This window comes from Theobroma cacao, chromosome 9 (genome assembly GCF_000208745.1).
Source record: "Theobroma cacao cultivar B97-61/B2 chromosome 9, Criollo_cocoa_genome_V2, whole genome shotgun sequence".
NCBI classification, from domain to species: domain Eukaryota; kingdom Viridiplantae; phylum Streptophyta; class Magnoliopsida; order Malvales; family Malvaceae; genus Theobroma; species Theobroma cacao.
Window position 1 is genome coordinate 18,447,531 of NC_030858.1, and position 15,874 is coordinate 18,463,404.

General features: G+C 34.9%; 1 long non-coding RNA gene across 1 annotated transcript; it reads left to right on the plus strand.

Annotated features, from left to right (window-relative positions):
* On the plus strand, positions 11,493–13,760 carry LOC108663377. The gene is made up of 3 exons (XR_001929353.1): positions 11,493–11,809; positions 11,885–11,921; positions 13,566–13,760. It is a non-coding gene; the product is annotated as an uncharacterized LOC108663377 (long non-coding RNA).

Sequence of the window (15,874 nt, forward strand, 5' to 3'; positions counted from 1 at the left end):
GCAACCGTTGCTCGCGAATGCAATGGGTCCATTGCTATTTTCGAAGGACACTATGACGACTGTGAATGATGATGATGTGTTTGATCAGATGAACGATGACTATGTAGAGGATGACACTACTTATTGGAATGACGACAATTATGTTGGTAGGCACGATGATTGTTTAGAAGAAGACAGGGGTTTAGACAATGACATTCCGAATTGCAATTATTCAGATGGTAGTACAAAACATGCCATAACTGTTTTCTTAGAAGATGTTCAGTATGATGACCTATTTACAACAACCCCATCAGCGATGACAACGGGATTCGTTCGCCCAATGATAGTAAGCAAGAAAGGGTAAATGCAGGGATTTCTCGTCAATGAATTATTTCGAGTGCAAATATAATCTCCTTCTAAATAGTTGCCATCGGAAAGTCCAGATCAAGCGATGATTGCTTATATCGAGGAAAAGTGTTTCCCTTCAAGGCTAAATTGAAACGAGCTTTGAACATGTTGGCACTAAAAGAGCATTTCAAGATTAGAGTTAAAAAGTCAAGTCACACTCATTTTGAGGTTGTTTGTAAGGACAAGGCATGTAAGTTCGTTGTGCGTGCAACAAAGTTGCCTGACGAAGATATTTGGCAAGTTCGCACATTCCATAAGGTACTCATGTACTGTTGATGGTTTGCAAGGTGGGTACTGAACAGCGAATGCGAGGTTAATTGTGTTGGGTGAGGGCTGATCATGCATTAAATACAAATAAAATGCAACAAAAATAAATTTAAAAATTAAATTACACCTCACCCTCCATGGATCTCTTTCATGGCAAATTGAGTACAAAATTAAATTAAAAATAACTATATATAATCATATCAAGTTTACCTAAATAATAAAAGTTGATGAATCCTTTATTAAACCACCAAATCAGCCTTTAAAAAGCTCAACCACCTCAGTTCGATTGCTGTAAACTAAAGCTGTCCAAGGAATCCTTGTGCAGCCTCTAATGGTGATCCACACTAATGAATCAGAAAATCCTTCTTTAAGAATTGGGAATGCTATGCCTTGACAATATGCAAGGAAAGATGAGTTTTATAAACTCATAATCCATACCAAATATTGGGGCTGAACATACAAAAGAAATCAAGTGAATGAAAAACTATTTTTTTTTTCACACAAGGAACGACAAGGCAAAAGGAATTTCTAATGTGTCGTTCTCTTAATTTTCCAGCCATTCTCTCTCATTTTGCTTGGAGGCTATAGCAAGGTATTTATCCCTTAGATTAATTTTAAACCCTAATTACAAAGCTATTTTGTAATTGCCAATTAATCCAATAATTTGATTAAAAAATTTAATTAAGTACTTAAGAAGCCTAGTTAACTTAATTGTTTAATTTAAATAATTAGGCCCAATAACTTAATTAAACAATTTAATTAATTAAGCCAAATAATTTAATTGAACAGTATTAATCAATTAGGCCCAATGACTTAATTAAATAATTTTAATCAACTAGGCCCAATGACTTAATTAAACAATTTAATTAATTAGGCCCAATGACTAAATTAAACAATTTTAATCAAGTGTTTGAGAAGCTCATAACTTTTAATTTGATTAAGTCCAACTTAATCACCCCTCCCATTTTATTTTCAACATTCATTTTAGGTGTGTGACCCATTAGGCTTCTAGCATGTTGGCAAGGAACTCAACATATAATTCTTAAGTTAAAATTAGAATTAGATAAATTTAAACTACTTTAAATTTATCATTAATCAAGTTAACTACATAGAGTTCATAGACCAAGATTGAGATCTAGCACTCCATCATGGCCACCAAAATGTTAGAAGAGTCAAGATGATTTGACTTAACCTTTCAGTGTAATTTATTCTCTCATCATATATCCTGGAGATGATAAGAGCATGATGCAGTGTCTACTCTTATTAATCTCTATATTCATTCTTAAAGTTTGATCATCAGCTTTATAAAGACTTATGAAACTCCTTTCATAATCTTTAAGTTGTCTTGGCCAAGGACTTCAATAAGCTAATATTAACCAAGAACAGTTAGGACATGTCCCCTGAATCAATTGGGGTGATGATTCCTATCTTGACCACTTATTTGCCTTCACATGCTTCATGCTATACCTAAAAGCATCCTGTTTTGGCATCCTTGGTTAGGCACCCATAGGGATGAAATCAAAGCATAACACTCTACACATAAGACAACTTGGTGTCTCAAGTATAGGGAGTCTTTACACAACTAACACATGAGAAGTATTGCATAAACCCTTGAGTGAAATACCAAATGCGCTTCTCATGGCGGGCCAAGTTTAGTGAACTTGTTATTCTAAGCAAGCACCTATATTCTAGTTCCAAGTATCTCTATATTTCAATCTATGAGATCAATTGCTTACTTTCAAAGTAAAAAACATAGAATATACTAGTCTTTAAGCATTATTGATGTCCAATCTCAATGATACATTGACCAGGAACATTTTGAGATTATGCTTTGATGCATAAGGATCTCATAATTGTAACCCATTACAGTTCCCTTGCAAGGCATATTAATCTGATAGACTTCATCCAATTAGACTTATAACTCATTATAATTGATGTCTTATTGATGAAGGAAAAGCTTTAATCATTCAACATGACTGATATTGTTGCATGATTAAAATTAAGCCTTAACCAATCCCAATTGGCTGTAGGACTCATCCCAACAAATTGGTGAGCTTATGTTCCCCAAGTTGCAAGGAAATAATGTAACACCATTGAGACCTAAGGAAATAATGGAAGAGATGAATCGTAAGTGGGGATTTGCAATGCTTATATCGTAAAGCCTAGTAAACGAAAGAGTATGTAGAGAGTCTTGTTTTCGATCCTCCAGAGGAGGTATTCCAACTCCTACCCTCGTATTTCTATATGTTGGGATGTGAAAATCTCGATACAGTCACAATTATGGCTACTGATCAGGCACAACAATACAAATATTATTTTTGGGTGTACGAGGCATGTATTTAGGGTTTAGGGCTGTAATGCGACTTGTAGTTCTATCAATGCCACATATTTAAAAGATAGATTAATGGGTTTTTATTTGTTGCTGTTTGCAAAGATGCAAACAAGTAGATACAATTGGTTGCATTTGGCATTGACCACGTTGAGGGTGAAAAGTCATAGTCTTGGTTTCTTACCCAATTATGTTGTGTGATTGATTGTCTTAAAAATGCAATGTTCATTTCTGATCAATCTATTGCCATTAAGAATGTTGTGGGAAAAGTGTACCATGACGCGCACCACGATCTTTGTAATTACCATTTGGGAAAAAAAGTAAACAATAGGTTCAAGCGTGAAGACGTTGCAACGATTTTCACCCTTGCAACCAATTGCTACAAGGTAGCTGATTTCAACAGACATATGAATAAGTTGAAATAGATTTGCAAGGATGCTTACGACCACCTTATGAAATTGCGCCCTAAGAAATGGGCACTTGCACGATCAGCCGTAAAGCGCTATAAACTCGTGACATCAAACATTGCAAAGTGTATTAACTCATGTTTGAGGCAGGCAAGAAAAATGCTAGTCACTATCTTGATAGAGTGCATTAGAGGAACTTTCCAATGTTGGTTCCATGAACGACACAAAGAGGCCCTCAATGTGACCATGCCTTTCAGCCCTTGGGCTACCGATCTATTGAACACACGATTTAATGAAACATGTCACTTTTTTATATAAGCAATTGATCAAGTGGAGTTCCAAGTTGTAGGCAAGAGTAAGGACAGAATAGCAAACTTGTCCACCAAGATGTGTTCATGTAAGGAGTTCCAAACAGATATACTCCCTTGTAACCATGCCATGGCGACAATAAGGTAAGAGTATCCGTGTTTCTTTTTTACTTTGTAATGAATTGAACCTTTATATGGTTCCTCAACTATGAGTTCATTATCTTCGCAGTAAGTACAAACGTGCAATCATTGAATTCTGCTCGAACTATTACAAGACTAGGTCTTGGGTGGAGGGTTATGCTGTTTCTATTCACTCTGTTGGGCATCGCAGTGATTGGGAAATCCCCTTGATGTGAAACAAATTATCGTTTTGCCATCACTTGGGTGAGGTTAAGCAAGAAGACCTAGGGAGAAAAAGATTCTATCGACTAGGGAAGGTAGTCGATGATAGAGATGTTCACAATGAAAATGCTATGGTCATAATAGACAAAATTACCCTGCACCATTTACAATTCCATTGACGAATCTAGCACCATCTTCTAGTTAGTCGGTGCCTCAACAACAATGATCGAAAGCATGTTCAACTTGTCGACAACTCGAGCATACACGAAGCAATTATCTAATGCGAATGACAAACTTTAAAAACGTATGGGGTCTTGTAGACAAAGATAGTGGCTCTTCAAAATGAAGTGTATCACATATAGCATGATTTTGTATGCTAATTAATCAATGGAGCCAAAATACTTTTGTTATGATATTTTGATCATTATTTATGAACTTGATGTTTATTTCAGTATGTATGGTCCATTGCCATTGATAGATTAAATGTGTAACATCATTGTTAATTACTTTCTAAGAAATGAGTGCCTGTTCCATGTTTTTAATCTTTATGTGCACAAATGTTATGGATTAGGCAACAGCTAAATGATTTTGGCATATATTCCTATCTTTTGTGACAATACTCATGCCATAAACATCTTTGAAAATCCTATTCAACACTCTAAGACTAAGTACATAGAAATTAGACATCAATTCATTAGAGATCATATGCTTAAGGGAGATGTTAAAATAGAATTTATGGATACCTTGCATCAATTAGCTGATATATTCACCAAACCATTAAGTGAGGACCAATTTTGTAGAATTAGAAGAGAACTAGGAATGCTTGGTTTGCATGAGAACTAGATTGTATTTTATATCTTTCAAATATAAGGCCATCTATCAATAGATGTAAGCATCTATTGATAGATTCAGTTCAGGACCTATTTTTCAAATACTTGGGTGGCTATCTATTGATAGATGCATGTTACAGTCCTTTTCAATCATTTTCGGGTGTTTATCATCGATAGATACCATGTTAAAGTCCTTTAATATGGTTCCCGGTTAGGTATCTATCAATAGATGTCGAGCATCTATCGATTGATGTTTATAGTCTTCGAAGTCCAAATGCCAAAAACATTCAACTATTGATAGATGTTCCTCATCTATCGATAGTTGAACTTATCTATCGATAGATGAAAATAATCTATCGATAGATAAATGACAATTTTCAAATTTAAAGAGCTTTTTTGCATGTTTCTTACTTAAGGTGCTTAGCTCTTTTATTAAACTTCTTTAAGGGATCGTTTGGACTTGTTTGAACATCTGAAAAACAATTTGAACACTTAGTTTGTCAAATATACGTAGCAAATAATTGAGATAAGCATTAAAGAATGTAACAAAAGCCAACAATATCCACTAGTTGAACATTAAACAAGAAAGAGGGCAACAATATTCACGATCGAAACAATAATCAGTAAAGATGTCAACAATAATCAGTAAAGATGTCAACAATATCCAGCATCTAAACATATCCGAGAACATAAAGCAAATATCCAAATTACAAATTCAAAGAACATCTGAATTTACATATGAAAACAAGTTAAGAACATCCAAAATGGCATGAGGTGGAGGACATGATCGAAAAAATAAAGCCTCGTGCAACTAGAGCCGCCTTGGTCATTAAGCAAAGGATAAACAAAGGCGGAGCAGAGGTTGCCATCATCAAGAACATATCTAAGATCATCCTGATGGGTCTGAATTTGGAAGATGCGATTAATAAGTATGCGGTGACACAAATGCGTTTTCCCATGACATGAATGACAAACCTATCTTCATAGGAGATTAATTCATCAGACTCTAAATCAGGAAATTTCTGAATGGCATTGAAATAAAAGACCCTAACCAAGTTCTCAGAATACTTCCAATTCAATTTCAAGTAATGAGTCCAGCCTAAATACTCAAAATTGGCAAGAAACAAAAAATGAATGGATTCCAAGAAATCAAAGCAATAATGCACTCGAGCATTACCTTTCGCTTGGCAAAATTGTTGAGTTTTTGGACATGCGACAGATGAGTGAAGTTATAAAGGAAAGAACTCTCGTCAAGAGTGAAGGAAGACCTGACTCTAGCAAAGCCACCAGGAACTCAGTGAGCGGTTACCTTGGTTCATTGGGCCTTTGACTCATGGTGAAGTTTGAGGAAAAATGAGGGATTTGGGATCAAAGATTTGGTGGAAAGGTGAAGATTATTGAGTAGATTGTTTTTAATTGGACCACTTTGTTACAAATCACAACGAAAGGGTGAGAATCGGAGAGAGAAAGAACCGAGGGTTTAGGAATTATGAACGAGAAATTTAGTAGGATTTTGGGTCGAATTTGATGAAAGGTCTGAGGTAGAAGGCTAAAAAAAGAGGAAAATCACTTTAATCGATTGAAAAATTAAGAAAGATGAGGTTAAGTTTAAATGACTTAGGAAGGTGAAGGAGGGCAAAGTCATGGGTTTGAGAGAAAAGAAGCGACAGAAATGTTTAAAAGAGAGCATTTTTGGATAGATTGTAACATCTATCAATTGATCGCATGCAAATACTTAGCATGAAGTGGTCATCTATTGATAGATCGCATTATCTATCGATATATTTTTTGAGCAACTTTTATTATTGGTCTCGAGTCCTCATCTATTGATAGATAATGCTATCTATCGATAGATGTGGTCAGTCAAACTTAAGGAAGACCACGAGACACCATCTATCAATAGATTATAGAATTTATCGATAGATGACAACCAGTTTTTTTTTTTTTGAGAGCTTATATATATCGATAGATACGAGGAATCTTTCGATAGAATGTAGAAGGGAGAGTATTTAGTGGCCTTGGTAAGTCATCTATAGATATTGGTAATCTATCGATAAATGTTCATCTAGGGCCTTAAAAAATAGAGTTTTTGCTTTCAAAATCGTACAGGAAGGTCTGGAAATGCCTAAGTCACTCAATGCCTAAAAAATTGTCATGTAATGCCTAAGTCACATAATGCAATGCCGGATGTGGGTCACGCAATGCCTTAAAAATTGTCACGTAATGCCCATATGCTATACTCATGTTTAGTTATAAATTTTATTTATCTGCAAAAGATATGATTTCCACAATTGTAAAGCTATACATAATTCAAAAATTTATAACTCTATGGTTTAAAGCAATAATAAACAAAGTTACTTTACAAACTTAAGTTTGAATTGAAAAAATAAACAAAGTTACAAGCTTAAGTCTCAATACTATTAGCAAAAATCTGTAGTGCATATCCTTTCTTCAACCTTTTAATGGCGTCCTTTCTTAAAGTTGGGTCAGGCGTATCGATCAGCCACTCCATTGCAGGGATTACCTAATCCCTGCAAATGTTCCCATCCTCTTGTATTGGGGTTTCACGATTTAATTGCCAGCTCATTTATGTCCAAGGTCATTTTTTTCAACGCGCACTATCAAAGTACCCAAACTGGTGGCATATAGTGGGAATTAATACAGTTATGGGACGCATTTGATTCTCATGCAATCCAATTGTAATTGCATCCAAACAACCATATGAGGAGCCCACCAACGTTATACCCCAGTTGACCAAGTTGATATGCACTAGAACTTAGTGGCTCTTGAAATGGCACAATGCCAAAATTAAGTCCACCTCATGCAATGGCTTCCTCCACGATAGACTGTCACCTCTCACATAATCAAGCAAAAGTTTAGGAATAACCACCTTCATCAGCTTGAACTTCGAATAAGGGAGTGTAGGGTCCATTTCACAGCAGAGGGCATGTAAAATCTCCTATCAATTAAGTTACGCTCAATTGTTAGATGCCATGAACTAATCCCTTTAAAAAATATTTTAATAATTAAAACTCATTATAATATACTTACATAGAAAGTTGTGTCAACAATGCATATTTTCTACTTGTATAGCAGGGAATGGTGCTCCCGACTGTGCTTACACATGACACTAATGCATGTGTCAATGTGTTGGTTGTTTAGCCACTCATCCTACTTCTCCATTAGCCTAAAAATTCAAGGGCCTTCCTACCCTACGATGCCCAAAATGTTAACCTTGCCTATATAAAATACCGACGTCAAAAAGTCGTTGAATTCAATTATTTCGAATTGTAATACCAAATATCGTGTAATGTTTTCATTTTACCTAGCTTGGTCATTATTCCTAAAGCGTTCGTATTAGTCTTTCAACGCATTCTTCGCTTTGCTCTGGACTAATAAAGGGTTAATGTAAGGGCTTCATAGGTATTTGCTAGCCATGCTTAGCCCTGCATTTTCAATCAGAGGTGTTGGTGGAGCCTCAGGAGAAGGTCTGCTTTGAGCATGCTATGGGGCCTCAAGCGAAGTTGTGTTATGAGTAGGATGTGGGGCCTCAATCGAAGTTGAGTTATGAGGAGGATCTATGTACGGGGTAGGACGAGGTGAACTTTGAGCCGAACTAGTTGGCTCATCACCATCGACCCTGTGGGCATCGCACTCTTCATTGCATGCACCATCTTATTGACTGATAGATTGACCTTATATAGTGATAGAAATTAAACGCATTAAAACATCGAATAGATCCTAAATGTTATATGTTGAAAATGAAAAAAGCTAGAAGCTCATACCTCAACATGGTCGAGAAGCCGACATACAATCTAGTCCTCTAGCCCTTACATCTCCCACTAAATCTCTTACTACATTGACTGCATTTTTCACTAGATTTCCAGTTATAGTGACTGTAGGTCCTTCTTCCACTGTGTCCTCATCCATTTCAACCCATGCTTTTAAAATATATGCATTTGAGGACACAGCGTCGAGTCGGGCTCTTAATCATCAACCAATGATTGAGCAACAAAAGCCTCAATAGTAGTAAGAAGGGCATCGACCTCCTTATTAGTAATGCGCCTTTGCTTAACGGCTCTTGTAATTCTTTTCTCCTTGCATTGCGTGATGATCTTTTGTCTTTGTTGGGGACTGAATGCTGCTCGACCCTTCAAGGGTATCAATATCGGCTCAATATGCCTTCAATGTCTCATCCACAGTTGGCTTCAAGGTTTCTAATGCATGCAACTGTACCAAAACATACATTACCATTAAGTTGAAAAATAGTTGACATATTACAACAAAAAAATAAAAAATAATATCGCTGCTTACCTTACCCTACCTTCACTCTTCAAATCTATAATTAGCTTATAGACGCTTGTGGGCCTCTCATCAGAATGCTATTTAAGCATTCTTGGATAAACACCTTCAAATTAGCGCCAAGATTCAAAAAAGCTTTAGATATCAAGAATGGCCTCCAATGCCTAAAACTACAAGTTAATTGTAAAACATTATAATCATTTAATAAAGTCATATGTGAAAAGGAAAATGAAAAACCTTACAACACACTACTTGAAGCACCCATACAAATCCATATAAGTGACAACATTTCTTTTGAGACATCCCTATTGGTGGAACTTGGAAGCCCATTAATATGTAGTCCACGGTTAGACTCCATACATAGGGACCCCATGGGAATGCATTTCACTAGTCAATGTTATCAACCAGTGACAATAGCCATGAGTCACTTATCTTTAATAGTCTTAATTGAATAAAATATTATTCTCCATCAAGAGAAAGGCCATCTTTGTTATGTTTTCGTCTAGATCAAACTACCCTTTCTTAACCATATCTAACACATATTGGAGCTTCATTTGGTTCTCCATCCCTCGGTACCTCTCATGAATTCCTCTTGGGATGGCCTTGTAGGGACTAAAAATAATAGTCGACATGGGGCCAAACTTAAGTCCTGTCACTAGGTAGAACTCACACTTTGAGAAATGGGGCTTGGTATTGCCTTGGCAAACCATAACTCACCCTCGATGGCATCGAGTTCATCTATTCTGTGGAGCAGTAGGTTGTGCATGAGACTAGCATAGAATAAACTCTTTTTTAATTCTCTGTCCATCAACTTCTTGAAACATGTTCTCTTCATTGCGTCCAACTCATTTTTTTTTCACAACGCCTCGTATATGACATGAAGTTGCATCCACTTATGGTGGATGTTAATGCCAGCATTGAAGCCCACTAGTCCCTTAGAACACAAAGCAAAGCTTCCATGTTCTCTTGTTCTATTCTGGTCATCTGCAACAGAAAACAGATAACATTTCCATTTAGCAAATATGATCAAGGAAGATTAAAAAAAAAAACAAAAACTAGTTTTTACTATCTTTGCATACATAAAAGACTAAAAGAAAATACATGAAGCATGTGCGAAGCATGGCTTATTAAGTAACAAAACAGATACATAATACAAGCATTAAAGTTGAGCAAAAAACAAAAAAGCATTGTAACACCTTGTATCCTCGTATAAAAACTAATATGACCTTATCGATAAGACAAAGAGTCAATTTACATCAATTTAAGTGCCAAAGAGCAGTGACAAGTGAAAAGAGTATTTTGGAATAAAATATTTCATATGCGATAAAATAATAATAAAATAATAATATCTTATTGAGGTTGAAGTTGTGGAGTTAAAAAGGTGCTATAGAGCTAAACCGGGGCAAAGTAAAATGTTTTGGAGCCCTAGAAAGCTAGAGAAAAATTTTAGAATAAAATAATATTTTATTAATAAAATAATATTAAAATATTAATATTTTAACTGTTGTTGAAATTAGATATGAAAGAGGATTATATGACTAATCTAAGTGGAGGATAAGAAATAAGAAAAAATTTCAAAAGAAAACGACGTTAGCGAGGCCTACGTGCCTTTATTAAATAGAGTATCTATTTAAATCTAATGGTGACACCTTGTTGAAGTGTAAATTTTATATTTTATTTGTACATGTGTAAAGGAAGGAAGATAGAAGAAAATTGGAGTTAAGAAATGTTGGAAGGACCAAATTGTAAAGGATGAAAGTTTGGAGGGCTACACGGTAAATAAAGAAAAGTTTGAAAACTTATATGCAAATTTTCATATTTAGAGTTAAATAGGAATTTACTAACAAAGGAAGGTTAGATTATGTGGAATATGAGATATGCATGTGAAATTCACTATTACATGCAAAAAGGAGGAAGTTAGTGGGAAACATGTGGGACCCTACCATGTGAAAGTTGATAAAGAGAAAAAAATATTTAATTGAAAAAATCCATGGTTTGGCAAGGATAGCCCATGGTATACAAGTAAGAATGGTAATGTGATTTGAAAAGAAAAAGGCATAAACATAATATTTAATAGGAAGAAAACAAAGAAAGAGAATTGATTGGCATGACATGTAAAGAGAAAAAAAAAGAAAATAATGGAAAAAGAATGGTCAATGAAAGTGGCGGGTGGAAAGGTCCAAAAGCCTTTTTGACTTGTAATTTTAACCACATAAAAGAAAAAGAAAAATAACAAAATGACCAAGCTTTGGGCAATCCGCCCATGAGAGAAGAAAAAAAAGAAAATTTGAGTGATGGGGAACTTAAGAGAATCCGCCCACACCAAGGAATGGCAAAATATCTTTGCCTTGAGAAAACTCGCACCTTTGGAAAGAAAAAGAGAGAGAATCGGCTTGGAAGTAAGGAGAGAAAGGAAGAAAGAAAGAAAGAAAGAAAGAAAGGCGAAAGAAAAAAAAGACAAGGAAGGTTCGGCCTAGTGGTTCCAAGCTAAGAAAGGTAAGTAGAACTTTGGTTTTAGTTGGTAATTGTGTGAGAATGTTTGTGGTAGAAAAGCTCTTCCAAGAATTGAAAGAAATAGATGCATGCTTGTGAGTTAATCTTGGAATCCATGGTGATTTTGAGCTAGATAAGCTATGGGTAAGTATTTTAGTCTTGAAATCATAAGTAGAAAGGAGAAATGAGATGTGTGCTGATGGTTTATGTTTCTGGCAGCGATAGTGACCATGGATGTGAAGAAATTATGAACTAGGTGCGTAGAACTCAAGCTAAAACCAAAAAGTGTGCATGCTATGTGAGTATAGTATATTGTGTTAACTATAGTTGGTTGAAAGTGTGTGGGTTATGTGTTAAATGATTATGGATAATATTGATGAGAACTATAAAATTTGATTGAGGAATTGTTGATTTATGTGCTGCCCGTGTATGAGCACAATTAAGTGTATTGGGTTTAAATGGTTGCTAGGAGGCATATAAGTTGAGAAAGTGTACGGTGGTGGCGTATCGGATGAGGTAACGGGTGATCAGTAAGTAAAATTAACTAGATATGCATTTGAGTCAATAGCGACATAGTATCTCACTATTGTACGGTGAGTAGGGGGTGCCTATTTCAAAATCTCCACACTATATATGGATTTACGTTAATAAACATTGCCGATTTTCTTAAACGCAATTGTGGATAGCTTGAGTTGTTAGCCTTGATAGGCAATCTTAAAATGGATTTACAATGATTAATATATTGCTATTGTGGAAAGCATGAGCTGGCAGAAACCATAGGTATTTTATGGATGCTTAAATGTTTGAAAGTTGTTTTTGATATATCTATAGATAAGCTATATGTGTAAAGTGTTTTAAAAACTAGAAACAAGCCTTTTTATGATGTTTGCATCAAAATCCGTGCCTTGTATTTTTGTGTGATATGCATAGTTAAATGCGATTATTAGATGATTTTAAAATGCAAGTTTTAAGCACCAGTTATAGTCCGATCTTTGTATAAAAGAATACACCATGCCTTTTTACGTGAAAAGCAATTTGAAAGGTTATCGAACTTGTTTTCAAATAGTTTTACATGAAAGACTTGGAAACCTCAATTTGATTTTGAAAATGGTTTTGACAAACCAAGACCGTCGAGAGTAGGTCGAACGTCACATCGGTATAGTGTGACCCTTGTACACAAGTGAGCTCTAGCTAGAGAACCTTTGGGTTGCCGATGGGCTGTTAGGCGTGACGGGGTCCACGGCCTGTGATATATATATACATGACTAGGGCACCGATGATATACACGGTTGCGACCACTTGATTTCTTCGATGTTGGCCAACATAGTCGAGATTGCCATGGCTGTGAAAATCTGGTAGAGCGAGGCTCCCGGATTGTTATTACGTGGAAGTGGGTCCACGTGTAATTATTATGCTTACCTACTCGAGAGGCTTGTGAGTTTTTCGACGCATACTCTTTTGCATGGTGGAGAGTTAAGGCTTTTCTACAGCTCCTCTTGTTTAAATAAAAGCTTTCAGTGCTTACTTGACAATCATGAGTTGGTTTATGTGGTTGTACACGTTGATTTCTTTACTTGCTACACATATTGGGAGCATGCATACTTTTATACTGTTATTCATATTTTGATGGCAAGTGATGTTTTTGATGATAGAACTCTATTTTGCTACACTTGTTTTCGGCACCGTTTGCCAAGTGAAATATTTTATTATGATTTTTCGGCATTATTTTTACAAGGCACAAACACTCTACTTGTGATTTGATTTTTCTAAAATTATTATTCTTATTTCGGTTTTATCATTCAAATTTACCTGCTTTATGCTTGTTTCCCATCTATGCCCTACTCACGGAGCCGATGATCACTGAATTTGTGAGACTCACCCTCTTATTTCCTTTTTGCAGATAATGATCGACTTAGCGTGCAATCATTGGCACTTATGGTTCACTGCGGATAGGTAAAGACATCTCATAGCATTTCATTCTAAGTCACTCTGCTGCTAAAGGTCGAATCATTCGTAGCATTATTTGATTGTAAATAGTATTAATGTAAATGTATGGTGGATAATTAATGTAAATGTATGGTGGATATTAAAGACCTTGATGTGCTTTCAGAATTATGTTAAATAAAAGTTTAGTTAAGTTATCATAGCTATTGTTTAAGTTATGTTACATAAAGGATGTATGGTTCAAGTAATTAAATAAATTGGTGGAATGGGTTTATTGTTATACAAAGGTTTCGAATAAAGCTTGGTTAGGACTTGGTGGGTTCTCCCGTAAGACTTGGACGACGGTAGCGATTGAAGAGCGGTTGTTACAAGCATTAATATCCAAGCAATGACTAGAGAGCAATCACGCAATGCCCTATCAAGTAGTCACTAAATGCCTAAAAACCAATCATGTAATACCCTATCAACCGGTCACGCAATGCCTATCAACCAATCATGTAATGCCTTATCAATCAGTCATGCAGTGCTTATCAACAATCACGCAATGCCTTATCAACTAGTCACACAATGTCTAAAAATCAGTCACACAATGCCTTACAAACCACTCATGCAATGATTAAAAACTAGTCATGCAATGCCTATCAACTAATCACGCAATGTCCTATCAACTAGTCACGCAATGACTAAAAAGTAGTCACACAATGCTTTATCAACCAGTCACGCAATGCCTATCAACAGTCACGCAATGCCCTATCAATTAGTCACGCATTGTCTAAAAATCAGTCACACAATACTTAAAAACCAATCATACAATGACTAACAACCAGTCACGCAATGCCTAAGTCACACAATACCCTTCAAACCACTCATGCAATGACTAAAAACTAGTCATGCAATGCCAATCAACCAATCACGTAATTTTCAATCAACTAGTCACGCAATCCCCCATCAATCAGTCACCCAAACCCTAAGTCATGTAATGCTTAAAACCCCTAAACCCAATGCCTAAAACCAGTCACATATGCCTTGTCAACCAAACACACAAATCCTAAGTCACACAATGCCTAAAACCCTTAACCCAACACATAAAACCTGTCACGCATGCTTCATCAACCAGTCATGCAAACCTTAAGTCATGCAATGCCTAAAACCCCTAACCCAACGCATAAAACTAGTCATGCATGCCTTATCAATCAGTCATGCAAACCTTAAGTTATGCAATACCTAAAACCCCTAAACCCAACGTATAAAACTAGTCACACATGCCCTATCAACCAATCATACATGCCTTCTCAACGTTCGACTCAAAAACCACCAACACTACTAACTTCCATTTAACAAAATCAAAAACTTCCAACAACACACCATATTTCATTCAACAGCATAATCAATGAAGAAAATACCTTTATGCTCAAACCACTCCAAAATGCTTCTATCAAGGCTCAAAATACGCAAAACGCTCAAAGGTTTTTCTTTGATTAGTGAGGAATGCTTGGTCTCGAGGAAAGCTTAGTTTGTTGAGGAAAGTTGAGAAATGAAAATGGTAAAATTCTTGACCTAAAAATATGGGTCGGTTTGAAGCATGGGCCCAAAAATATGGTCAGTTTCATTAAGGGCAATTTTGTCTAATATTAATTTCTCTTGACTAAAAACAATTAAAATTATAAAGAGAGCTATTTTTAAAAATACCTCATACATGAGGATTATTTTTGAAAAGAACCCTATTTATAATAAGTATAAGTAATATGTTGATTTTATATAGTATATAATTATATGTATTATTTTATTACATATATAAAATTAATGACACAACTTATTTAATATAATGTTTTATATCAAAGTTTGTATAAATAATAACTAATTATAAACAATTTGTTATAAAAACTAAAGTAATAACTGATAAAGTTATTAAGTGTAATAATATAAATAAAGTATTATAAGTTATAGTAATGCTTATGTATAAATTAAATATATGTATATATATAATATATATTACTTTCTTATATATATGAAATTAATGATACAACTTATATGTTATAATGTTTTAATTTTTATATCAAAGTTTGTATAAATAATAATTAATTATAAACAATATGTTATAAAAATTAAGGTGATAACTAATAAAGTTATTAAGTGTAATCATATAAATAAAGTCTATTATAAGTTATAGTAATACTTATGTATAAATTAAATATATGTATATATATAATATATTACTTTATTTTATAGATATATATATATATATATATATATATATATATATAT